The sequence below is a fragment of the Nyctereutes procyonoides genome, unplaced genomic scaffold (assembly GCF_905146905.1).
Source record: "Nyctereutes procyonoides isolate TBG_1078 unplaced genomic scaffold, NYPRO_anot_genome, whole genome shotgun sequence".
Lineage (NCBI taxonomy): Eukaryota > Metazoa > Chordata > Mammalia > Carnivora > Canidae > Nyctereutes > Nyctereutes procyonoides.
Window position 1 is genome coordinate 42272476 of NW_026575126.1, and position 26812 is coordinate 42299287.

The 26812-nt window shown below is 37.8% G+C and overlaps 1 pseudogene; it reads right to left on the reverse strand.

Annotated features, from left to right (window-relative positions):
* Positions 1-2688: 2688 nt before the first annotated feature.
* LOC129520385 (U4 spliceosomal RNA) lies at positions 2689-2765 on the reverse strand (annotated as a pseudogene).
* Between the last annotated feature and the right edge of the window lie 24047 nt (positions 2766-26812).

Here is a 26812-nt window from a genome sequence, read left to right on the forward strand (position 1 = left end):
TGGATTTAATGATTTCAATGCTAATGAGTCCTGTTGGTGAGGCAGTCTGTCCACCCCCCCATCTTCTTACCTCTTCTTAGAAAACCTCATCATTGGACTATGAGTCACACTTGAGAATTTAGGGGTGGCACATAGCACTGCATCACAGGAACTATATTATGGTAGAATATATTAACCATGCCCCACTTTATGGTTGTCATCTAAATGGCATCATCCCATTCCTCTTCCTCAACTCCCTGGATGCTGTTTAATTGTGGCTTCAGCAGGTCTCTCAATAGGTTGAAGATCCCCTCGTTGGCAACAGCTGATTTGACTGAGGAAGACATGAATGAGGTTGGCCAATCAGATGATCTCTTCCTAAGAGTTAAGAATTTTGACACAGGGGATCCCTGGGTGGCGCAGCGGTTTGGCGCCTGCCTTTGGCTCAGGGCGCGATCCTGGAGACCCGGGATCGAATCCCATATCGGGTTCCCGGTGCATGGAGCCTGCTTCTCCCTCTGCCTATGTCTCTGCCTCTCTCTCTCTCTCTCTCTCTCTCTCTCTCTCTGTGACTATCATAAATAAATAAAAATTAAAAAAAAAGAATTTTGACACAGACCCATGTTCATACTCTTAAAAAAAGATCGGAAGGGTAATAAGAAATGGACCCTAGGAAGAGGGGCTACATAAGATCAGGAGGGAAGACAGATATCACTATTTACTAGTTTAGTGACCTAGAGCAGCAAGTCACTTCATCCAGAGAACCTCAGTCTTATCTTTTGAAAAGCAAGAATAGTAGCAGGGACTACCTCAAAAGAAGAAAAAGGAGGAGGAAGAGGAAGAACAGGAACATGTTAAGGCAGGTGAAACATTGAGCAGTGACTTTAACATAGTGTTAAAACATTTTGAATTGGATTCAGCCTTTAACCAGCCACTAACTGGGAGTTACTGACTCTTAACACTAAAACTACCCATTCCTTTGAGCAATTTGAAATGTTTTCTTTTTTATCCTATCTGGTGTGACATTGCTAATTGTTTCTTTCTTCCCAAAGCTCTGTCCTCCATTCATTCGCTGGAGGGGATTCCCACTTCTTTGCTTAGGTGGGCTTTTGTTGTTTGTTTTGCCTTTTCAATGCCTCCTTGTGCTTACCTAAGTGAAGTTGCTGTCCAAGGTTCTGACCTCTCTCAACTGTCCCATCTGTTTTCTCTTAGTCACTAGCTACCATTTGTTGAGCACTTATTTGGCCCTGGCACTGTACCAAATGCTTTGCATACATTCTCACTTAATACTCCAAACAGCTCTGTGAAGTAGGCATTATTGTGCCCTTCTTCAGATGAGGAAACTGACTCAGAAAAATTGACTAAGCTGTGTAAGGTAACATAGCTGTGTAAGGAAAAGATCAGGAATTTGCACCCTGGATTCCAAAGCTCATACTTCACTACCACTGTACTAGAGGAAGCCACATGTTAGATTTTTGCCTCTTCTAAGTTACTAGCTGTGTTATTTTGAGTAAATGACCTAATGTGGCCTTGATTCCATAACCTATAAAATCAGCATGATGATGCCTATCTTTCAGTTTTTTTTGTGTGTGTGTGTCAAATAATTTATGGAAAGCATTTAACATGTAGCATGGAATACAGAATGCAATAAGTCCAGGCTGTTATTAATAACAAATAATTAGCTTTCTATTCTGAAAGATTTCATTTTGGATCCATGGATGTGACTTTAAAAACTAAACCTACCCTCAGATTTGAATTATTGCCTAAGTAGATCCATGAAACTGGAAATAGAGAAATAACATACAATTCTAGCAATATCAACATTATTATTTTCATTTTTTTCCTGATGCTGTCAGCTTGTTATTTGTGCTATTTCTTAGAATAATAGAATTTATTCAGGCAATTTATCCTTAATACAAGTGATATAAATGGGACTATGCAGTGCTTATATATCATGCTAATAATGTCTGGTTCATCCTTTTTTTCTCTCTCTTTACAAATGGAGACATTGATTTCCAACCCCGTCCTGTCTTTTATTGCATTTTCTGCATTGAGGTCATCTCTGTTTACCACCTACACTGGATTCTGAAAGCTGAAATGATGTTTAACACTGTCCAACAACATTTTTTAAAACATCTACCATGTGCTTTCTTCAGCACTGTATATACTGGAGTAGAGTAAAGGAGAAAAAATATATTTACTCTCCCCAGCTCTAAGTTAAAATAGGTTAGTTAAAAATATACACCTGCCCAGTGATTTAAAGACAAATATAGACCTTTATATTGGGAGCTTCTGAAATAGTTGTTATATGCATACATGTTAAAATATGTGGACACTACTCATGATCTCACTTTTTAATATTTTTACTCTACTCTCTCTCTAAGTATGTCTTTCAATTTATGTTTTTTTGTTTTTGTTTATTTTTTGTTTGCTTATTATTATTATTATTATTATTATTATTTTTAATACAGGGAGAGACAGAGAGAGTGGGAAGGGCTGAGGCAGAGGATGAGAGGGATCTTAAGTAGGTGCCACTGCTCAGCATGGAATCTGATGCTGGGCTTGATCTCACAATCCTGAGATCATGACCTGAGCTGCAATCAAGAATCAGATGCTTAACTGATTGAGCCACTCAGGCACCCTTCAATCTATGTTTTTAATGCCCCAAGTATATCTTGATGGCTTCCTAAAATATTTCCTTTTTCCCCCCAAAATATCATTTCTATTAGCAATAATCGTGCCTCAGATAAACCTCTTTGGCTATGATACTGCCACTGTGCAAAGCTCAAAATATCATTTCTAACTCCAAATGTTTCTTCTGAGCTTGAGACTCATATTTCTTCATACACATCTCCAGTTGTCCACCGGCCATGAATAACTCATGGACCCCTTTCATTCATTATATCTGAAACTGAAATCAACACCCATCCCCTTGCCTACCTACCCCAATCTGTGCTGGCTCCTCCATCTTGCCAAATCACACATACATTCACCTACCCATTTTGTAGATCTGCAAGCCAGCACCGAATTACTCTTTATCATCTCTGCTCCACCTGAGCACAGTTCATGACCAAGTCTTATCAATTAACTTCTCTATTATTTCTTGAACTTGACCCAGCCTCCCTATTTCCTGCAAAGATTAAATCGGACAGTAGCAATAGAGAAGTAGTATCAACCTTTTTGGTTGATGCAGGAGAATCTTCAGAGTAGATGTTACAGCACTGATTTTCATTGTGCTTCAGACAGGCATTCAGAGGTGAAAACCAAGACAAGATTGTGACTTTGCAGAAGGGAAAAAAAATAACTTGAGTATATAAAAAGAAGCAAAAATCAGCAAGAATTGATGACAATATAGATTTAAGGGAAGAAAACATAGATTGGAACAACTTTCAAACATATTCAATATATTACATTTTTTGTCTATGCCTTTATGAATGAATTTTAAGGGAGATCTTATTACTTTATTTGTTTAGATTTTATTCATTTATTCATGAGTAACACACAGAGACAGAGACATAGGCAGAGGGAGAAGCAGGCTCCCCGTGGGGAGCTTGATGCAGGACTTGATCCCAGGACCCCAGGATCATGACCTGAGCCAAAGGTAGACGCTCAACCACTGAGCCACCCAGGTGCCCCAAGGGAGATCTTATTTTAAAACAAAAGGGGAAACTCTTTTTTTTTTTTTTTTTTGGGTGGGTGGGGGGAACTCTTTTTTTAAAGAGTTTGACCTAGTGGACAGAGAATGCTTTTGGAGTGGATTGTCTTTGCGGAGCCGTGTGACCTTGAGCATGTCCATTAACCACTGCAGGACTTAATTCATCTTCTGAAAATGAAGGATTTGGATTAGATAATATCAGACATTTTGGGCTTTTGGGTAGTCAGAGTTTTATGATTAGGGACTTGGAGGGAAAGTTTAGCAGTTAAAAGTTGGTACTGATGAATTCAGTGAAGAACTGGGCTGAATTATATTTGGAACTAAAGTGTACCCATGCTGAAATCTAGAATAATAATGAGTCTGGTATTAATATAGTCTGGCTTAAGTTTAATACTAATATAAACAAAATTATATTGAGAGAAAATGATGTTTATAGAGTACACCATCAAGATGAACTCTAGAAAAGAGAAACTAAACCTTATCTAAATAGTTTTTTTCCTCCCTATTGTCACCTCCTTTTTACATTATCATTATGTTTTCCAGGCTGAGAGATGAATCTCAAAACCTGCTTCTGATTGAGTTTTTTCTTCCTTCCCTGATAGAATATATATATTTTTCATTTATAAAAAGCAAATAGGTCACGTGTTTTCTCTTCTGAGGCAAAGATATAAACACAGCAAAAGTTTCTATGCTCAATTTCAGTTTCTTACTGAAAAAAATTAATATAAATGAAAAATATTCATTTACTTTTTGAACAAAGTTTTATCACAGATCTCTTACTTGGGAATAAATACTCCTTAAAACAAGCTAAATGCACATCCTTAATAATTTAAAGTCAGAGAAGCAGCCATGTGTAAAATAGGTGTGTGTTCACATAATTGACTACAGTATTTTGCTACATGGTTAAATGCATGATTTCCCCTAATAGAATGCCATTGTGGTCTACATCACATTTTCTAGTTCATAAAAGTCAAATGAGCTGTGACCATATTCTCCCAAACTTAATGGAAAGTTCATTTTGTGACTTCTGAGTTTAAATTGTGTCTTTCTAGGATGAATCAATAGATTTAAAGCACGTTAATGGATCACATCACCAAAAGGTCTAATCCTGAGTGACTAAAATGGTAGATCTAATTCAGATTTATTGCTTTTCTAGCACGTTGGACTAAAAGGTCTTTAATCTCTGTAATAGTATAATGGATTTGAATTAACTAAATAATGCTCACCTGATGCACATCATTTAAGTTGTCTACATATTCACATGGCACTGTGCATTTCAAACTTTTCAGGGGAGGGATGTGGGGTAAATGTGTTTAATCTGTGAATACTAGCAAAGAAGTAAAACCATATGTCAATAGAGACTTGAGAGCTCACTGTACATTTTGTTTCCTGTGTGGGACGCTTGCTAACGCGATGAATTTATACACTGCTCTGCCAACACACTTAACCACAGCTACCTATCAGAAGGTTATCAAGGCTAGAACAAAAACACATAAGTTATGTCCTGGGCTGTACAAACACTCTTGAGCACAGCCATAAACTATAGCTGGAATGTTCTCCAACACTCAACCATCCAGGGTTTTTGACCTTGTACAAACAGCATGGGTCATCAGATTGGCCAGGTTCAGAGATGGCACCATTTACAAAATACAAATGAAGATGTTCAGAGGGTTCTGGCAATGAGCTTCTGGGAGGACACCATTTGAAGGGAAGCCAAATTGTTTCTGTTATCTCAGGGAACACCTTGATTTTGAAAGACATTAAAAGAGCATGAGTCTACCTAATAGTTCTAGAAAGATGAATACAGTGTATTTATATTAGAACTACTGCCTCTAAAATAGTTAGAATCCTCCCTAATGTCAAGCAGTTGGATGGTCTTTTTGCATTGCTTTGCTCAACCTTTTTCATTGTATGCCCCCAGAGAGTACAATTTTAAGAATCTTAAATGTAGTAGAGTTAACTGATATGAGAGAGAGAGAGAGAGAGAGAGAGAGAGGAAAATCAAGTGATATTGTGACTCCACCTTCCTTTTTCTCTTAGCAAGAGCAAGTACCATCAGTTTTGCTATAACATGTCCTCTGTGTGGGATCCCTGGGTGGCTCAGTGGTTTAGCACCTGCCTTCGACCCAGGGCATGATCCTGGAGACCTGGATCCAGTCCCGCGTCGGGCTCCCTGCATGGAGCCTGCTTCTCCCTCTGCCTGTGTCTCTGCCTCTCTCTCTTTCTGTGTCTCTCATGAATAAATAAATAAAATCTTAAAAACAAACAAACAAACAAACATATCCTCTGTGTTCCTAAAAATCACCACTCTGTGCAAAGTAGTGCAATAAAAACCACAGGACTTATGGGAAAAACAAGATCACAGGCCATTTCATCAGTGACACATTAAAAACAACAACAGGAACTTTATTAAAATAGTAGCACAGAGGTGCCTGGGTGGCCCAGTTGGTTAAGCATTTGACTCTTGATTTCAGCGCAGTTCATGATCTCAGGGTTATGCAATTGACCCCTGTGTTGGGTTCCATGCTTGGTGCAGAGTCCACTTGAGGTTCTTTCCCTCTCCCTTTGCACCCCTTCCACACTTGCGCATGCTCTCTCAAATAAATCAATAAATCATTTTTTAACCTTTTAAATTTATTTTTTTATTTTTTTTTTATTTTTTTATTTTTTTTTAAATTTTTTTTTTATTTATTTATGATAGTCACACAGTGAGAGAGAGAGAGAGGCAGAGACATAGGCAGAGGGAGAAGCAGGTTCCATGCACCGGGAGCCTGACGTGGGATTCGATCCCGGGTCTCCAGGATCGCGCCCTGGGCCAAAGGCAAGCGCCAAACCGCTGCGCCACCCAGGGATCCTTAAATTTATTTTTAAATTGTATTTAAGTTCAATTTGCCAACATATAACACCCAGTGTGCCTCTCATCATTTGCCCTCCTTAATGCCTGTCACCCAGTTACCCTATCCTCCCACCTACCTCCCCTTCTGCTATCCTTTGTTTCTCAGAAGTCTCTCATGGTTTGTTTTCCTCTCTAATTTTTCAGCACTCCGTTTATTTCTTTCTTTCTTTCTATCTATCTATCTATCTATCTATCTATCTTTCTATCTATCTATTTTTAAAGATTTCATTTATTTATTCATGAGAGACACAGAGAGAGAGGCAGAGACACAGACAGAGAGAGAGAAGCAGGCTTCTGGCAGGGAGCCTGATGTGGGACTCTATCCAGGATCCTGAGGATCATGACCTGAGCCAAAGGCAGACACTCAACCAATGAGCCACCAAGATGCCCCCAGCCATTCAGTTTAAATCAGTGAATTTTAAAGAAAATAAAACAGTAGCACAGTTTCACATGTGTTAGATGATTAAAATGCACAAGTCCTGTAGTAAACCAGTACTTTAACTTGAAGAAGATGAGAAATTTTCTTGTGAAAGTGGGCACTGGGAGGGTTGCAGCTTTTGATTAATTATTGAGAAATGATAGAAAGGGAAAGGTCTCTGAAACTGGATGGAAAGTGTAGCACCAGATGTGAGTGAGCCTGACTCATAACACATATTGTGAACTGGGTTGGCAGGTATATGTTTGAGGTACATGTTTGTGTGTCTTATTGAGTATTTCTGTGCACCTCATTTTCAACTGGGTGGAGTTTTCTGTGTTAACCTAGTGTTTGATGAAATCAAACATAAGTAAGTATGAAATCCACATTATCTTCAAATTGTTCCCTGCTTTATCTATTGATTGGGATGCATTTGCATTTTCAAAACCAGCATGGTGGTAAAATTGACTATGCCTCAGAGTGAGCATGATATGGTTGGTAAATATTGGGGTCCTTTCAGTTACTCTGTTCCCACTGTATCTCAGAGTATTGCATGTGACCAAGAATACAGATGATTCTCCATGACCTCACATGCAAGCTAACCACTATGTCTTATACTCAACTGGGTAAATAAATAATATGTCCTGAGTTGGGAGGAAAAACATGTCTGCATCAGGTCATTAAATTGTTTGCAAGGTGTCCCCCTTCTAACAAAGGATATGTTTGATTTCATTGGATATTTTCCCTTTACATATTTGCTCACAACCTAACTTTTATAGGAGGATCTCTTTTTTTTTTTTTTTAAATTTTTATTTATTTATGATAGTCACACAGAGAGAGAGAGAGAGAGGCAGAGACACAGGCAGAGGGAGAAGCAGGCTCCATGCACCGGGAGCCCGATGTGGGACTCGATCCCGGGTCTCCAGGATCGCGCCCTGGGCCAAAGGCAGGCGCCAAACCGCTGCGCCACCCAGGGATCCCTATAGGAGGATCTCTTATCTCATATATCGTTGAGATCATTTTATTCCAACAAGCAAAAAATTGTCCAGGAATGTTGGGTCACTCAGAGAGAACTGCCTTGTGATTCAAATATTTTTGTCATCGATGGGGACCTGTGATCTTTGTGTCAGCCTCAAAGGAATTTTGAGGTTATTCAATCCATCCTCCATGCATTATAAAGGAGGATACTGAGTTAGAGAGAAAAAAAGGACTTTATTCAAAAATGTTAAGAGAAAGGCTCTTTCACAAATATGTCAGGATGTAACTCTAGGGCTTTCTTAATTAAATGTCTGCAGAATTCCTGTTAGGTCAGTTTCTTTTACCTGTTGTGTTACTGGCCTGTACCTGACTCATGAATACATATACATAGAAAAGTCAACTCCAGTGTGGCGTCAGCGTTATTTCTTTTATTGTCAAGAATGGCCAACAGGCCACCAACAAAATTAATATGTATGATTTTATTTTTTCATCTAGTTACTTGTTTTCTCATTTTATACCAAATTCTGTTCAAAGAAAGTTTTTTTTTTCAAAGAAAGTTTTTAAAGCTTTAATTCCTCCCATGATACAGTTAAGAAAATGGGGATGCAGAATTTGTTTTTAGAGTAAGTCATTTTTATACATCAGTGTGTAACCAAGTCAGTGTTGGCCCTTCTGACTACCCATTCAGATATATTACTGAAAACATTGGGGAGCAAATGCCTTGGGGAATTCACATTTGTTCTAGTTCATTCTAGAAGGTCCTAGAAGCTTTAGCACCCATTAGGCACTTGAAAAAAATCTATAAATAAAAATAAAAATAACAAAGTCTATCCAACCACCCAAAACAGACCAAATCACTATTTTACTGAAGTTGAAACTAATATTCTTTGGAGGTATTTGAATATCAGCATAAAATTATGTGTATTACAGCGATGGGGGGAACATATGACATTAGAGACTAATTTGTTGGGCATGTCTACAATGTCCTTAAAATATGAGCCATTGATGGGGGGAAGAAAAGATGATGAAGTTGAGACATTTTGGAATGTATGCAATATTAATGGATTGATTTCTTTATATTGTTAATTGAGTTGGATGGCCTCATTTAACAATGGATGTCTATTGTCAGTACATTGTGTGTGTGCATGTGGGGGTGTTGATGCTCACACGTGTGTTTCTCATAAACCCTTAACCTTCCACAAAGAGGGCATTCCAAAAGAAAGAGATGAAAGAAAATGCATAAATGCACGATAACACATGATTAAGTTTTGACCCCATAGATTGTTAACCTTCAAAGCTAACTCTGCAGTAGCACAATATTATTAGCAATAAAAGGAATTTGCTTTGCCCTTTTTTAAATTACCATAAACCGATTGACTGAGACAGAATGATGTTAATATTTAAGAAGTAGGACACTAGATTCTATTATCTCAGAAGCTCTGTCACCAGGCCCTCTCTGTAGTCCTGTTATCTAATTATTGGGCTTAAATTGCATTAGTGTGCTAGCAATTTGTCTACCACTGGAAAAGTAATTGACATTTGGGTTACTGCTTCATATTTGGGAGACTTGCTAGCTAGTTCCGAAGAGTCCTCTTCTGTCAGGGCAGATTAGCTTAATGTTGCCTAGAAGAAAGGGAAGCTCTGTGTTTTAAGGTATGCTGCCTCTGTAGCTGGTTGCAATTTGGTATTAAAATTTCGGTTCTGTATCAAAGCTGATAAGTCACCTGAGATGAAATTGAACAAGGTTGTCGTGACAAAGTAATTAATGGCATTTTTTGACTTTCAGATGACTTTAGGGGAAGCACACTTATTCCATTCGTCTGCTTCTGCTGCTATGTTTATAAATATGTATGCACATTTACAAAACATCTTTAACTGTTGTCAGATGTTTTTGCGGGCTCCAGATTTATGGTTCCTCTGAATTAAACAGTACCAGGTACCCTTGGTTTACCGTTACAATTTGGCATTGACAGTAAAGGCAGTGGCTTTCCATAATATTTCAATCATACTGCTTCTTTTGACACCACACATTGTTGATAGGCACTTTTCTCCCTCCTTTTTTTCTTTTTCTTTGTGTAAAAACTGTGCTCTGGTTATATTACTTGTAGGCTTATTTTCTGCCTACCAGTTTCGGTTTGTTTAAGAAGACAGGGATGGGTATTAACACATAGTCTGCACTTCTCTTTGAAGTAGTGTCTGAGAAATCATACCAGTCTCTGACAATGTGGCAAACGTACTTGGAATAAACAGATTATTTGGCTCCTATAACCAATTCACCTGAGAGTCACAGGCTTTCTCTCACATGTCTTGAGAGTATGGTCTGGGGTAATCTGGACAACAGAAAATAGAAGTGGCCAGTTTTCTTTATTTTGAAAACTAAAGGTGACACTTGAAAGTATTAAGAAATTGAAAAAAAGTTGGTATTTTCTCTTTTAAGTCACGGGTCAAATCTGCTTTGCCACACCACTCCTTGCTAAGTCACTTCAACCTCTTCTTCCTGGCTCTTTGTACTCCGTTTCGCTGGCTCCTTTCAGTCCCACGAGCAAGCCAAGCTCCGTCCTGCTGCCAGGAGCGCTCTTTCCTTAACTCTTTGCCAGTCCAGTTCTTTCTCATCCTTTAGGAACCCGATAAAACATCACCTCAAAGAGTCCTTTCTTATTACCTTCTCCTCTGTCCCAGTTTCTCTCCATCTAAGCTTGATTGCTTCTTTCTCTGTTCTTGCTACAATACACCATTAATTAATTTACCTACTCGTTTCCATCCTTTTTCTTCATCTGCTTTCCTCGATAGATCACAGGCTCCATGGGGCAGAGGTATGATCTGTTTCACTTGGTGTTTCAGGAGCTGGCAGTCTTAGATGCTCAATATTTATGCTGCATGCATTACTAAACCTTCCCCCAATTTCAGCCACAACACTTTTTTCAACTTTTGATTTTGAAATACAGACTCACAAGAAGTTGCAAAATTTCCCCTCCTTTCCCCTGTGCTCATCATTTAGTTCTCCCGTGTGGTGATGTCTTAAGCAAGTGCATGAGGACATAAATGGCAGGAAGCCACTACATCTCACCTGTCTCCTCTTTTTTCGGTAAAAGACAAAAAGAAAAAGCAACATTTTCAGGTGCAGTTTATATTCCATAGGATGCACTTGTTTGAGGGGTGCATTTTGATGAGTTTTGACCAACACATACACTCATGTGACCACCTCTATCCTTCTGCCTTTCTTTTAGGCTGACACTGATTTCAGTAGACAACTCTCATTCATTTAATCCTTTGCCATTTTATATTTTACATAGATATAAATTCCTCTCCCCTCCCCTGATGTTCCCTTCAAGGACAACATGAATTTTTCAAGCACAGGAACTTTTGTTTATGTGTGTGTGTGTGTGTGTGTGTGTGTGTGTGTGTGTTTGCATATGTAGTATTGGTTGAATGCATTACATGTAATTCCTAAAATTCTTAAAGTATCTAATTGAAATGTCATCAGAGAACTACTTTTTCTAAGTGGGTGCGTTTGCTTTTAAAAAAGAAAAAGAAAAAAAAAATAAAGAGCTCCTGCCTCAAGTTCTGTTTGGAGTTGCTTGGAAGTTTTCCCAGGACAGATTTTAGTTATGGCTCCACACACACCTGCCAGCCAGGCTTCTGGCTTGGGTTGCCCATCAAAACAAACCTTGCCTCTGACGGACTATTTAGTATCCTCACCTTCTTCCTTCAGCTCTCAGATGCTCTTAGTGGCTTCCAAGGCTCATGCTGTTCAGTGGAGCATTCTGCAGAAGGCACACTTTTCCTTTTATCTCCCAAGAAATGGCAGTTAATGCAATCTATAGAAAGCCATAAATGAGGCTGATAAAATTATCTAGCAGCCAAAAGGTTGCTGCACTCATTTATCTCTGCATAATTCAGAAGCTAAATGACAAGATTAGGGAGAGGAGGCAGTCCATTTGACAGGAAGATGTGACTTAGAATGATGAAAATCAAGGATTTTTTTTGTGTGTGTGTATGGGTTCCCCCCCCCCCCAGTTTTTGGGAGAGATTGTTAAGAGAGGGTTAAAGATGAAGAGTGGTTCAAGGAGAAATTACTCTCTAAAAGTGTACTTCTGGGGACACTGCAGTACATTGTCATAAGAAGTAGATTGCCATATACTCACATATTTAGTGACCTCATTGAATGATGATAGGACCCTTACCATTTGATGTGCAGATTATAGAAAGGTGACGGTAGAGATGAAATTTGAGTCAGTCTGAATTTTTTGTTTACTTCATAATTTTTTTTCTTAACTTAAGAGGGATATCATAGTCATTAATCTCTCTTGGGATAAATATATTTATTATTCATATAATTTTATATTATATTGATATAAACATCTATTATGTATATTTATGTTTACTTACCTGAAATGTAATAGCTACTTTAGTTTTTACTCATAGAAACTAAATAATCTATAATAAAATATATATAGTGATTTTCATATGGACTTATATTTTATATAACAATACAAAGTAATCCCATTTTTATAAAATTAATAACTTTTTAAAAATTTCTAATTGCTCTACTAATGTATATTTCTAAATGGTGAGATATGGAATATTTAAAATCTTTCTTCTTTTTTTATACCTGTATTTTGCTTAATTTTTTGTATGTGTGAAGATAAATATTTGTTGCTTTGAAAGAAAAGATTATGATTGTTAAAAAGAATGCTACTTCTAGGGTGGAGGTGAACATGAATGATGTCTTCATTTATTTATTTACTGAACAAACGTTATTTGTTGCCTACATATACTTGACATTTGGTAGATACTTGACATTTGGTAGAAGGTGAAATCTACTGGGTCCCTGCTTCTTTGGAGCTTACCTCCACTTCTCTGTCCCTGTCCTAGGATTTGGGACTCCTTATAGACACAGTTTCCCCCTTTATCTCACAAAATGCCTGGTATAAATCAGTCAACAACTATCTACTGGTTGTGTCCTGGGGAAATATTCACACAGTTGTGCATGGCGGGCATATTTTATTTGGCTTGCAGTTTTTTAAATTCAGGTTAATTGGCATTGCTTTAAAGAATCAGGACTTTTCACAGAACAAAAGTTTGTATTTCTGGTTTTTCTTGAAAAATTGGAATCTCTGGCAAAAGTGCTTCCTTTGTTTGAGGCATGTTCTATTCTCAACATTCCCTATAGTGTTTCCCCTACACTAAGGCTTAGTGTCAGTTTATCAACAGGCCATTTATATGCTGGTATAATTTAGACACTTTCCTCCTTTTTGTGACCCACCTGGGCCTTTTAGGCATTTGAATTTTTTTGGCCATTTATCTTATGACCTTGAAGGGGAATTTTGCAGTTGTTTGTAGTATAAAACTGTAAACTTTTCCATAGTTTTTGAGAAGGGGTACAGACAACTTACAAAGTATTTCTTCTTTCACAGAGTGGGATAAACTGGAGATAGGACAAGCCTTAGCATTTACATTATAAGTACAGGCTGAGCGATTCCCCTTCTCATGGGAATTTGGTTGGCACAAAGCTGCTACAGAATACAAAAGCATCTTTATAAATAGTGCAAAGTACCTATGAAGATGGGCTACATTTGGTGCTATTGACAAGCTATCCACCCATAGTTAGCACTTGGGCGTGTGCATTATGTTCCCATGAGCTCCATGGGCTTCTGTTGCATCAACAGAAACCCTTGCTTACCTTAAGAGAAACTTAAGAAAATCAGAAAGTAGAGCAATTGGCCTGTTTTTTAGTTTGAGTGGAACCTGATGCCATCTCATCTAGTATATGTAATCCTTCTGGTATGAGGGGGAAGGCAAAGCAAGTGATTTGCTGATAAAGCCAGGCATTATTAAAGCTTTGAAAACTCTGACCATACAGGTGTGGTCAGATGCATTTATCTGTACTGAGTTCTCCCCCTTCTTCCTGCCCTAAGGCTCAATCTAGTTCTTTTTTTTTAAATTTTATTTATTCATTTGATAGAAAAAGACAGCAGGAATGGAGGGAGTGGCAGGCAGAGAGAGGGGGAGAAGCAGGCTCACTGATGAACAGGGAGCCCATGGAGGTTGAACCCGGGACACTGGGAACATGACCTGAGCTGAAGGCAGATGCTTAACTGACTGAGCTACACAGGTGCCCCTCAAACCAATTTTTCCCTGAGATCTTCTCAACTATCTAGGAAATTGAGATTGTAAGGGAGGAGCAAGCCACAGGCACTGAACGACTTAGTTATTCTGTTGCCTAGAGGCAGGATGCAAACCAGATGGTGTCTTAGGTACTTCCAGCCTGAGACTGTTTCAGCTCCTCTTCCTACAGTTGGGCAGAGGGAATCCATAGACATGAGGTATCAACGTCTGCATTCAGTTTCTTACTAGCTCCATTACCTGATTCTTGTTGGTCCGTATAGGTTCCTATTAGACTCTACCCAGAAGGGCCAGTACACTTTCTATTGATGGTGGGAAGACCTTGTATTTCTGTCCTTTTGGGCTTTTCAAAACAAACAAACAAACAAACAAACAAACAGAAAACGTTATTTAAAGGATTTTATTTCCTTTCTCTGGATAGAAACGCAACAGAGTTAAAGCCTTTACAAAGGTCTCATAATAATCCTAGATTTTTAAAAATGTAGGCACAGACTTTTCAACTGGATATTCCTCAAGTTAAGTATCATAAGGGAGGAAAGATATCTCTTTGCCCTACCCTTCTAAGTTCTCAACTGGGACTCCTTTAACAGACAGCTTGACAAGAGAAAAGCATACAGATTTATTTAATACAAGTTTTATGTGACATGGGAACCCTCATAAGGAAATGAAGGCCTGGAGAAATGGTTAACATGAGTGTTTTTATGCTAGGTTTGATGAGTGGAGGAGAGTTCGATGACCTGCTTCAGGGGAGGGTCTGAGGGTCTTTCTTGACATGCCATTTTTCAGATTCCTCCAGCTGGAAATATTCAGTATGCCAAGGTACCCTATTTTGGAGCAGGGGTCCTGAACCCTGTCATTATGTAACAGCTCTCATGGGACTGGGTCAGTGGAACTGTTTGGCCTTCTCTCAGGACAACACAGGGCCTGTTTTTTGGTTTCTTTCAAGATGCCTTATATTCCAACTCCACATTTGAGAAATTTACTATTACAGGAAAGACCAAACCAAATGAAGGGAGGATCATCCCTTTGGTTTTGACACCAAAAAAAGACATATATGGCACCTGGACAACCTGCTTATATTATATAGATCAAGGAAGATCCTAGACTCTAATGACACACTTGGAGAAATTGTCCTGTTCTGTTTCCATGGAATCCAGGGTTTCCTTTTTGCCAGTGCCTCAATTCTAGCAGTTACTGAGCTTCTGCATTTGTTAGAAATGATTTCAGCTGCAAGTAACAGAAAACTTGAACAACAATAATTTTAGCAATAGACCGATCTCCCTCTCTCTCAAAAACACTGACATCGGTGCAGATTTCCTTTCTAGGTACAGATTTCCTATCTTCCAGAACATATATCATACCTTCTAAAAATGTATTAGGTGTACACTACTCTGTATTTAAAATTACATGGATATATATGTGTGTATGTGAATAAGTTTTATGAATAAAATAAATATTCACTGATATAATGGAGTAATCTATTGGGGTTTTATAAGTCTTCACTTATAAATGTGTGAATCCATCTTCTTTCCACAAAGAAGACACATTTCAAAACATTTTTCTCCCAAAGAAAGATGTACTATATATTCACTTTGAAAAAAAGGGCAAGAGAAAGAGGCCAATAGTAACGAAATGTCCCTGTTATTAATGGGGAAATTGAAGAGCCACCTATTTAGAATAATCATTTTACATAATGAAGCAGACCTGAAAGGCATCGCCTGTTAAGAGTGAAATATGCTAATTTTATGTTCACTGCTGTGGTCAGCTAAAGACATCCCTGAGTTATGACCTCGTAGCCTTTAAAATATTTGGTTAGCTCTTATGAGTCAAAATGTACCTCATTTTGAACTAAAATCCTCAAAATGTAAGTCTTGTCGTTGATGGTAATTTCTATTTATCACTATATATTTGCATGTAGATACTAAAAATTTATTGATTTTTCTCTTTTATTACATAATGTATCTTTTTGGGGGGAGGTAGCTTAATCAGCCCTTTCTTGAACCTTAAATTACTTTTTTCTAGGTGGCCTTGTAAAGTGCCCTCATGTTTTGCCTCTATCATATAGGCGTCTTCAGTGGGTAAATGAGATCTCTGAGGCTTCCCTTAGCCCTCTTCCTGCAACTCTGGTGGGATGTATAGCCTGCATTGTGGAAAACCTCCTAGGCTGCTTTTGAACTCCCATGGTAGACTCTTGCTGCTTTGACATTCTAACACCTCTAATGATGATGATGGTGCCAGCCCTGTGCTCTGTGTGCTTCTAAGTTGTCAGTTATTGCTGAAGAGTTACACAAACATTGTCATTTGCTTATGACACACATATAAACCATTTATGAACCTTAAAGCCATTGGGCTAGGCTTTTATTTCATCTTGATGAAGAGTAGAGCTATCAGACAGCTTGAGTATTTCTGTGCTTTGTAGCAAAGACCAGTCTGGGTGTTAATCTCAGTGACTTTGATCTGTTCTTACCCTTTTGTCAACTGAGCTAAATTTTCTTGTGCTAAGGCTCATTCACCATATTCCATCTCTCACTTAGCGAGAATTTCTCAACCTCAGCATTATTGATATATTGGTCTGGATAATTCTTTGTCAGGGTGGGGGGGAAGAAGGGGAAAGGCTGTCCTGTGTATTATAGGATACTTAGCCGTATCTCTGCTTTCTATCCACTAGATGCCAATAGCACCTATTCTGGTTGTGACAACCAAAATGTCTCTAGATATTGTCAGATGCCCCTGGGAAGCAAAATCACCCCTGGTTGAGAATCCTGCTTGAAGCAGATGTCCCATCCATCTCTCAGACTTCTTCACCATCTACTGCCAAACTTGCTTCTTGTACTTCAGGAACATGGTCGTTTTTAGTTCCTCAAATGGGCCAAGCTCCTTCTCATCACTGAGACATTGTGTGCCATTCTCAGTCTGTCTCCTGTTTTTCTTTCCCTTACCCACCACCCCCATCTCTGGGAGTCTAAAGGTCCTCAGGACCTTTAATATACCAGTGTGTGTTAGGAATCTCCAAGGATGAGAGAGAGTGGTAGACGATTGAGATTAAATGGTAGTGATAGAGTGCATCCTTTCCTACATTTATTTACTTGACCATGTGCTTTCCCCTAATTCCCACACATGAAACTTCTCTTTTGAGGCTAGCAATTATAAACATAGCAATTGAAAACATTCCATTTCCTTCTTTCTTTAAAGATGCTTCTCCTCCATGAAGTCTTGTTCTCATCCTTAGGCCGAAGGGATTTTTTTTTTCCTCCTTTAGATTTTCTTAGCGTACTTTTGTCCTTCCCTCCTTAGGATTGTTGATCTTACGATGATTGTGTGGGTGAATCTCACCCCCCCCCCCCCGGTGCTCACAAGCTCTTTGAAACCAAGTATTCCACCTCATTCAACTGCATAGAAAGGGCTCCCCAAGTATTCCAACCAGTTGGCTGTGTTTATAACTCAAGATCTGAATCTACTTGCTATGATACCCATTGACGGGATCCATAAGATGATCATAGCAGAGTAAAATGCGGAGACAGTTCTCAAATTTAAAGATCAAAAGCATCAATATTTTAAGCATCTAGAAGGCAGAGATGACATGGATCATATATTTGGACCTCCTCTGTGGTTCCCTGGAAAGAAATAAGCACAAGTGACCATAGTGGTTGAAAGAATAGATTCGGTTTGGTAGCTCCAGTGTTCTCCAACCTTGTTTGCACCATTTCTTCATTTGAGCTGCTGCAGCAGTCAAAACAACTACTTGCTTTATTTGGCTTACTCTTTTCTCCTGATTAGCCTCTGCTGGAGATGTTGATGAGCTACAGTTTCAAACTCTAGAGTGAGCAGAAGCCGAGTATCTGACACATTCAAATGGTAACTGGAATTTTATTTTCTCTTATTCTAGCATAGACAGATACTCATCTCTGGTTACAGTCTCTGATCCAACTTTTGTTTGTGCCTCTTTATCTTCTTTACCTAGTATGCTTGAAATCTGAAAAGCAATTCTTTCTTTTCCCCATATCTATGCCTCTGAATGATTTATATTTTTAAATACGGCTTTACTTGAATATTGACCTTCTGAAAACTTTCCCTATTTCACTTTTCCCCCCCTCCCTTTGGAAGCTCTTCTTTGATAACCAGTCTGGTCTTCTGTTCTTTCTACTTTCCTTCTGACTATTCACCTTTTGCCCACTTAAACTGAAGCCCTTTGGTGTCTGCTTGGAATTTTGGCAGTTCAAGTTCAAAAGAAAGCCCTCTTGAGGTAACCTGTTCTGACATAACCACATCTTAACACAAAGCTTTGCTGGATTAATGGTTAGCTAAAAACGTCTCTTTGCTTCAGTCATGTTCACCTCTGTGTATGAGGGTAACATTGTGTCTATTCATTTGGGGGATTCTTTTTTTTTTAATAGAATTTGTCTGAATCTAGAAACAAGTGTTATTTTATTGAATGTCCCACTTTCAGAGGCATATTGGAGAACAGAAATGTTGCCAAAGCAGTCTGAACACTACTATCATATTTCCTTTATTTGAACATGCAGGCATTTTCCACATTTTAACTCTTTTTAAATGGGGAAAGCTTTTATAAGTTGATGTCTCATACAGTCCCTGTGTTCTCTTACAACTGAGAAAATGTGATAATACAATATTTCAATATTAACAGGACACTCTTAGGATTAGCCCTTATGAGGGGAATACCAGGGAAATAATGGGGAGAGGAAGGAATTGATTTGCAATTTGACTGTCCTCCCCATCCCTTTCTCACCACAAGCTGGCCGTGCATGTGTGGGCTCTGGGCACACCCATGTCATGGCACTTCATGCAGCACGTTAGCAATATCTGAGTCACTTTCTTGTCTCTTTGAGGGCATGAACTATCTTTCTCCTCTCTGTACTTCAGTATTACATAGACACCTGACCAATACGTTGAATGGTTGTATGTAAGAAAGAAAAGTTATATAATCTTTGCCAAAAGGAATTTTGAAAGAATGTGTCCTTCCCTTGAATGCTGTTAGTTTGGGTTCAGTATATATTATTTTTTTTTATCAGTTTCTTTGTTGAACCCACAAGCATTTTCAATAGAATATTTAAAAATACCCGTCTCTTCCTCTTCAGCATGCCAGGTGAATTCTAGAGTCATTCATTGAGATAAGTGTATGAATAGAATTAGCTAGCTGTCTTGGTTTGTGTTTAATAAGAAGAAAATCTACTTTTGCTACATCTAGTTCTCAACATACAGGATATCGTGACACAGATGGATAATTTGTGTCAATAGAATTAAATAATACCATCCCTTGACACTTCTATGGGTTTCCAAGATCCTTCTTCAGATGGTTCATCTACTAATTCCAAAGCCAGAATCTCCATTAAGCTTATTAGTAAATCCCAAATGGAACTAGTTGAGCAAATAGAAAAAAAAATCCTAATTATACTTTTTCTCCTTAAGTGCAAACACAAATGGGATATTAATTGTAGTTTTTTGACACAAAGGCACAAAGGTCAGTTATATATATGTCAAAGTTGAGGTGTGCTACACAGCTATTTGATAACTGAAGGACCACATCTATAGACCAGATATACATTTGTGCTGTGTTACTGAGTCACTGAGAGGGGATACTAAAAATGATATGTTAAAAGTAAAAGCCACAATTGGTAGTTGATGATTTTGGTATGCCCAGCGCCAGTCTTTGCTGCTTTTTCTTTTTTTTTTTTCCAAAGATTTTATTTATTTATTCATGACACACACACACACACACACACACACACACACACAGAGAGAGGCAGAAGCACAGGCAGAGGGAGAAACAGGCTCCATGCAGGGAGCCCGATGCGGGACTTGATCCTAGGACTCCAGTATCAGGCCCTGGGCCTAGGGCGCTCTAAACCGCTGAGCCACCTGGGCTGCCCTGGCTTTTTCTTTAAAAAATATGCATTGGTCAAGGCTGGGCTTTGTGTTCTGTTGATTGGGTGATGCTCTCTTCAAATGGGAATTAAATTGTAGAGTGATCTTGGACAATTTACTTAGCCCCTCTATTTCTTTATCTATACAATGGAGATAAATTAATCCTTATAAAGGTTCAATGGAGATAATGCATAGAAACTCTTAGCACAAAACCTGAACATATAATAAATATTCAGTATTTACATGTATGTATCAATCATCTAACTGTCTGTCAGCTATCTACAGCTCTGTGTGTATACATATAAATGTATTTATCTATATATCTATCATCTGTCCCTATTGTCTCTCCACACATACAACACATACAATACATACATTTATTTTACTTTCTTGAAATACTAATTAATTGTTGCAAGTTGATGAGCACTTTCATCTCTTGTCTTTATGTGACTAAAAGAATCATTGTGAAAGGGGGATCCCTGGGTGGCTCAGCGGTTGAGCATCTGCCTTTGGCCTGGGGCATGGTCCTGGAGTCCCGGGATGGAGTCCCGTGTCGGACTCCCTGCATAGAGTCTGCTTCTCTCTCTGCCTGTGTCTCTGCCTCTCTCTCTCTGTTGTCTCTCCTGAATAAATAAATAAAATCTTAAAAAAAAATCATTGTGAGAAATGGAATTTTGCCTCTTCCCACCACCTGCTCCTAATAGATATTAGTGCTGTTTTGTTGTTCTTAAAGAGTCAGTTAACACAGATCTACTGGGTTAGAAAACTCCTCTGATGTCAGAGGAATGGTAGAGACAAAACAAGGACTTAGCTGGTTTTTCTCTTAGAGTCTATCAGTCAGATTATATTGACTTGTGATTCTTTGATAGTTTGTAATTCATGTTAATATTATCCCTCTCAATCAGTGAGATCTTTTGGTTAACCAAAATGCAATCAAAATTCTGAAAAGACTGTTTTATTATAGTTATAAACTATGTTTAAGGAGCTATTTCTTCCAAGAGATTCAAATGTTTGCAGTGTTTTTATTATAAATCCATTTTTCATTAAAAAAGTAAGATAACACTGTTACTAATCCTGTAATGGAAAATTATGAAGAAAATAAAAACATTCATCATAACACAATCAGCATTAAGTTTGTGGTACATTCATTGCCATGTAATCTGTAATTTATGTAGCTTTGATTATAATAAACATGAACTTTTGATTTTTTAAAAAATGAAACATTGTCCCATAGGTGTCTAGTAATCTAGTTTCTATAACTACAATTTTAAATAGCTATCAAATACTTCATTGAGTGTGTGTGTGTGTGTGTGTGTGTAAAATTATAGAATATTTGTCATTCTGTTAGGGAGAATTAAATTTTACCTTTTTTATTCTAAATAATGTTCCAATAGGCTTCATTTTCCCTATTTAAGATTATTTCTTTAGGCCAGGCTCCCAGAAATGCAATTACTGCATCAGGGAAAAAGGAAGATTTTATATGGCTCTTGATATATATTTCCAACTTGATTTTCAAAAGGGTCATACCAATTTATGTAGCTACCAGCCGTGGATAGAAATGCTAGTTTCTCTACATCCCTACCAATCTTGGGTATTGTAATTACTTTAACATTTTGCTAATAGGAACTGTATCACTGCTGTTTAATTTAAATTTCTCTGATTACCAATGAGGTTGGTTATTTTTATAAATGTAATCTCTGGGGACATTTTGCTAATAGAGATCTGCCTTGTGTTTTAACAGTTCAGCTGCCCAGATAACACTTAGAGAGCCATGACTAAAAGTTCTAGTAGGCATTAAACAAAATAACATGTATGTGTTTTCAAAGATTATATTGTATAACCTCAATATTAGTCAGAGTTCTAATGCATCATCCACAAAATTTGTTATTCACTAATATGATTTTAAATCAATAAAAGGGAATTGATTTACTTTCCTTATTTTCTATAATAAGGGAAATTGTGATCCTTCTTTCTTTATATTCTTTCTTTTCATTTTCTAATAAGTAATTTATGCACCTGGTACCAAATTTAAAAGGTAAAATGGCATATAGTAAAAGGCAAGGGCTAATGTAAGACATATTTATATCTAGCAAGATGTGTTTCCAAACAGCAAACCAAATGTTTACCCTAATGGGAATGAATGTTTTAGAGTAGGGAGATATTTATTTTTTAAAATGTCAATGTGAGTGCTATAAAATAATGCTTCCAAGTTCATCTTAACAGTTTTCCATCTCATTTATAAGAAATTATTTCCAACCTTCTTCTACTTTGCTGTCTCTCACTATAAAGGCTGAAAATTCGTTATTTTTCTGTTCTAAATGTTTTTTAATCTTCCTTGAGACAAAAGCATAATAAAAAGGATTAAGCAAGCCTGTTCTTTTCCCCTTTTCTCCCTGCTGGGAGCATACAAATGATGCCTGGAGCTGTGGCAACCACAACTGATCGTGAGAAGAAGGTGAGGAGAACCATAGCATTGATCAGCTCTGCCACAAACTCCACTTTCCTCTGGATCTCCAACTTTAGCACCCAGAAACATCATCTGAAGGGTTTTTTAAAAACACAAATTGCTGGGCCCCCATCCCTGAGATTCTGGTTCAGTAGGTCTAAGGTGGAATGCAAAAATTCATGTTTCTGATAAAATCTCAGGCAGTGCTGATGCCTGAGACCACAGACCATATTTGGAGTGGTAAGGTGTAAACTTGTTAAGTAAGAAAATAAAATCCAATTTTTTTTAAATTTTTATTTATTTATGATAGTCACAGAGAGAGAGAGAGAGAGGCAGAGACACAGGCAGAGGGAGAAGCAGGCTCCATGCACCAGGAGCCCGACGTGGGATTCGATCCTGGGTCTCCAGGATCGCGCCCTGGGCCAAAGGCAGGCGCCAAACCGCTGCGCCACCCAGGGATCCCTAAAATCCAATTTTTAAAGGCCGCTGTAGTTGATATTGCTTCCACCTCAAAGAATTATTAACTGATTCACCTGCGAGCCCACTTATTGCTATTTCACGTACACCATTTATTCTAAAAAAAGATGTGGAGGTCAGGCTAATTGAATGTGCATGAAGATGAAGACAGAATTGATTAGATGGTCAAACGTGGTCAAGAGTCTCCTATTCCTAGAATGTTGGCTTGTCCCTAGTCTCTTCCAAATGCCTCTTCTCTTCTGGGTAGTGATAGGCTATATGAGAAGAAGGGAACAATGGAAGAGTTTGAAGGTGATTTTTCAAAATGAAGAGTTAATAGCTACAAACTCATCACCTACTACTGAACTAAGAAAGTGTTATTTAAAAAAAAAAAAAAGTGTCCTTGTTCTGAAAGCTTGCATCAAAAGCTCCAGAGTTTGATGTTCAACAGCAAAGCATTGGATACAACCTGAGTATCTTCTAAAAAAATATTTCTACGTCCTCTGTCTCACCTCCTGGTTTGTCTTTGGAACACATAGAGCTTGGTTTCGAAGCCCTTTCTCCAAGGATTAATTGAATCAAGATCAACCCTATCTGGAATGTACATTTAATACTTTGGGATGATGTCAGTAATATATGTAAGAGATTTTTATATTAGATAACTACTCATTAAAAGTCAATCCTTTCCTCCAGGGTTTAAAATAGAAAGTATTCACCTTTTGCAAATGAGGATAGTGAAATTTACTTTAACTCATGCTACAATGAAAACTGGAAGAAAGGGAATTGCTCACAATACAATATAACTCCACCAAATTTGCATAATTTAGGCATAAAATGTAATACCCTGCTCACACTCTTTTGTCTTGAATGAAATTGGTTTTCAAGTAATGTGTGGGGAATCATAACCAGCTTTAACAAAATGGATAATGTCAGAAAGCAAAAGTTCCTATTAGCCCAGGAGGCATTGCCGAAGTGTGAATCCAGTGTACCACATTTCTAAAAAAAGTTAGTTTTGTGATTTAATGCAAAGGGCTTTGTGGACTTAACTGAAACATTTAGACTTTTTTTTTTTTTTTTCTATTGAATGGAGTAATTAACTGTTTGGGACCTTAAGGCAATCTTTTTTTTTTAGATTTCTTAAAATCATTGGGTGATCATTATTCTAAGAATGTTAAAAATATGACCTAAATTCCTGTAACTCCTTTCCAAACAACACAAAATTCTTCTTGTAAATTAATGTTTCAAAAAGATTGTCAGTAATGTAGAGTGAAGCTGCAGAGGAGTTCCCACTAAACAGACAGTGAGACTGAGGTTCGGAATGGTCATGCATTGCCCGAGACTATATATTGAAGTGCTACTAGAATTTAAGAGCAGAGATGCTCGGAAGCATGTCCTGTGAATTGGGTCTTTCATCAACACAGATAGTATAAAAATCCAAAGAATCACTCACTGACAGCATTGGTCTCAAAGAGCGTTTTCTTTTGTGTGAAGTTAAAAGTTGCCGTTTTCTGTTCACTGCCAGCTATGGACTTTGACCGTCCCTTTTTTTAATCTTTAAAATTGGGATGATAACATATTCCTTATGAGATTTTAACAGATAAAATAATAATAAGTCATTACTGTCTCATGTTCCTTTCTTTTTTTTTTTTTTTCTTCAGGTATCTTTCTGTTGCAGACACACCCAGTTTTTGACACTAGCTCTCTTCAAACTTGAGTGTCAGTCAGAATTGCTTGGAGGCTCCCAGAATTTTTGACTCAGTGAGTCTGAATGGAGCCCAAGAATTTGAATTTTTAACAAGTTCTCAAGTACTATAGTAGAGTATAGTACTATACTCAAGTACTCTATACTAGAATTATGCTGTTCTAGCCCATGCCCATTCTCCATTTTTCTCTCTTTGTTAGGTATGATAATGTTTTCATTTAAAACAAAACCACAGCCACAAACCTCAATTTCCCAGGATTTCTTGCAACTGGGGCTGGCCATGGAACCAGTGACATAGAAGTAACACCTGCAGACCTGGGATTCTGGGGATCCCAGGATTTAGCTTACACGTTCCTTTTTGCCATTTGCTCTTCCCCCTTCATGTTTCTTTTAGCTTGGAAGGGGTATTCTAGTCAGAAAATGGAGTAGCCATCTTATGACCATGAATCAGGAAGCCTTTGTGAGTAAGGAAGCAGGAAGACTGAAGAATCAATTCTAGATTGGCTGCTTAGTGCTCACCTCCAAACTTCTGTTTCATGAGACAAAATGGCTCTGTGGTTACCAATGATAGCAATCCTCAGCTGACTTATTTCTCACACATACACACAAACATTTTGGACTGTCTATTTAATAAAAGTAGAGGCACAAAGAAAAGAGTGATTGGCATTTATTTTAAATGATGTCTACATGCTGTGCCCCAAAGTTCTTTGAGGGCAGTGGGTGGCTGTGACATGCAGAATAGAAGCCTCCTTGGCCCATCGTATTGACAGGCCATGTTGTGCTGGAGTGTCAACCTCTGAGAGGTAGTTAAGATAAATGACATCTCCCTACCTTTTACCCCTAGAGAACACAGTGTCATTCTGCAGCCTGAAAGGCCATTTGTAAAGCTCACAGAGTTGCCTTAGCTATTAAAAAAGAACAAAAATCAAAAGCTAAGCTCTTTCTCCAAGGAAAAGACACTACTTTGGATGGTCTCTGTGCTCTCCTGTGATTCCCAAATGCTTACTATGTGCATGAGACACAGACTATATCTTTCCTGGCATTCACCCTTCAGGGACTTTACTTGTCTTTCCCCTTGTATATTGTCTTGCTATTTCTACCCTACCTATTGCTCCATGTGTTTTGAGACAGAAATGGGAACAGCTCATTCTGATGTGTGTAAGGGTTAAATTACACACACAAGAATGGATTTTGCTTTATGAGCAGCTCATAAAAAGAGATAAGTTGTTATTTGCTTTTTATGTATGTAGGAAAAGGGAGCATGAGCTAATAGTACTATCATAGAGGAGCCAGAAGAAATTTAGGATGTATATGAATTTAATGCAAAATACAAACCCAAATGTAAATATTGGTTTCCTTCCAGATTTTCAAGACTTTAGGAAAAAAAGAAAAAAAAAACACAGATATCCTTTACTTGTAATTCTTCTGATGGGAAACCATTCTTCCACTATTGAAAAGTGAATGGTTTTAAAAATAGAATATATACATTTTGAACTTGACAGTGTTTAAAATTAAGAGTGGAAACTTATCTTTGATTTGAACACGGCATGTAGTGTATTGCACATTTTTGGAGTATTATTTATTCTTATGAATGTGATTTAAATCCCTTATTTTAAAGAAAAATGAAAGACTTGATTTTCCTTTTGTAATTCAGCACAACAAAAAATTCCCCTTTATCCAGTGTGTACTCAACTATAAATTTCCTTTTAAATCAAGATTACACTTATATGATGAAAATAATAAGAGGAAATTGTAGATAATAATAAACATGTTTTTACCCTATCTTTTTTGTAAAAGACTTTATGGCAGCATGCAAACAGCTATTCCCTTTGCAAAAACAAGATGCTGGGAGGATAGAAGAGAGAGAGAACTCAAGAAATTAGTGATTGGAATGAGTCTTTTTAGCTCTTTAAAAATAACAATAACCACTAGTATCTATTGAACACTCACTGTGTACCTGATACTTTATGCATATTAATACATTTAATAATTATAATATTGTCAAGAAAATACCCTAATTATCTCCATTTTTCATATGAAGGAATTGAGGCTTAAGTGGACATGCCTCTGATTGCACTGTCATTTGGATGGAGGCTCAGAACTGTAGCTCGGGCCAATATTTTTGAACCGTTGCACTTAACCTACTAGTGTATCAGTTAGCATTTGCTACATTGAGTTTCCCCAAAACCTAGAGGCTTAAAACAGCCATTAACTCAGCTCACAATTCCATAGGTCAACAATTTGGACTAGGAGACGCTGGCTGGAGGAAGTGGGAG